Source organism: Colletes latitarsis, unplaced genomic scaffold (genome assembly GCF_051014445.1).
Source record: "Colletes latitarsis isolate SP2378_abdomen unplaced genomic scaffold, iyColLati1 scaffold0158, whole genome shotgun sequence".
Taxonomy (NCBI): Eukaryota; Metazoa; Arthropoda; class Insecta; order Hymenoptera; family Colletidae; genus Colletes; species Colletes latitarsis.
Window position 1 is genome coordinate 20,868 of NW_027488508.1, and position 1,633 is coordinate 22,500.

Sequence of the window (1,633 nt, forward strand, 5' to 3'; positions counted from 1 at the left end):
CAGGGGTCTGCGCCCCCCAGTCCCCCGCTACACTAGCCCAGACCTAACCCCCTTTGTAATAGCGGTATCATATTAAATTGAACAGCATCATATTGAATTCGTTTTGCTGACTGGGGTCTGCGCGCCCCAAACCCCCGCAACACTGGCCCAGACCTAGCCCATTTTGTAATGACTGTATTGGAACTGCGTTAGGGCTAGTTTAGAATTGGTTAGGTGAAGTAATGCGGAGAGCAGTTTCGCCTGCGTCCCGGGATGCTTGTTGGCATGAGTGGTGTCTGAATGAGTAAAGACGGATGAGACACTTGTGGGGTATGGTGAGTCAGATTCTCAAACTACCCATATATTCTTCTGAGGCATGGGTGCCTATCCAAGGATCTCCTTCGGTATCTAAAACAGAAATAAAAAAAAAAAAACAAAAAAAAAAAAAAAAAATGAATATGGACTGTGTTAGGACTGAATTGGATAAGGTCTGGGTTACGTCTCGGTTAGGTCTGAGTTAGGACTGGTTTAAGACTGGGTTAGGACTGGGTTAGGACTGGGTTAGGACTGGGTTAGGTCTGGGTTAGGTCTGGGTTATTTCTGGGTTAGGTCTGGGTTAGGTCTGGGTTAGGTCTGGGTTAGGTCTGGGTTAGGACTGGATTAGGTCTGGGTTAGGACTGGGTTAGTACTGGGTTAGGACTGGGTTAGGTCTGGGTTAGGTCTGGGTTATTTCTGGGTTAGGTCTGGGTTAGGTCTGGGTTAGGTCTGGGTTAGGGCTGGGTTAGGTCTGGGTTAGGTCTGGGTCAGGTCTGGGGTATTTCTGGGTTAGGACTGGGTTAGGTCTGGGTTAGGTCTGGGTTATTTCTGGGTTAGGTCTGGGTTAGGTCTGGGTTAGGTCTGGGTTAGGTCTGGGTTAGGTCTGGGTTAGGTCTGGGTTAGGACTGGGTTAGTACTGGGTTAGGACTGGGTTAGGTCTGGGTTAGGTCTGGGTTATTTCTGGGTTAGGTCTGGGTTAGGTCTGGGTTAGGTCTGGGTTAGGATTGGGTTAGGTCTGGTTTAGGACTGGGTTAGGTCTAGGTTAGGACTGGGTTAGGTCTGGGTTAGGTCTGGGTTAGGACTGGGTTAGGTCTGGGTTAGGACTGGGTTAGTACTGGGTTAGGACTGGGTTAGGTCTGGGTTAGGTCTGGGTTATTTCTGGGTTAGGTCTGGGTTAGGTCTGGGTTAGGTCTGGGTTAGGGCTGGGTTAGGTCTGGGTTAGGTCTGGGTCAGGTCTGGGGTATTTCTGGGTTAGGACTGGGTTAGGTCTGGGTTAGGTCTGGGTTATTTCTGGGTTAGGTCTGGGTTAGGTCTGGGTTAGGTCTGGGTTAGGTCTGGGTTAGGTCTGGGTTAGGTCTGGGTTAGGACTGGGTTAGTACTGGGTTAGGACTGGGTTAGGTCTGGGTTAGGTCTGGGTTATTTCTGGGTTAGGTCTGGGTTAGGTCTGGGTTAGGTCTGGGTTAGGGCTGGGTTAGGACTGGGTTAGGACTGGGTTAGGTCTGGGTTAGGACTGGGTTAGGACTGGGTTAGGTCTGGGTTAGGTCTGGGTTAGGACTGGGTTAGGTCTGGGTTAGGACTGGGCTAGGACTGGGTTAGGTCTGGGTTAGGTCTGGGTTAG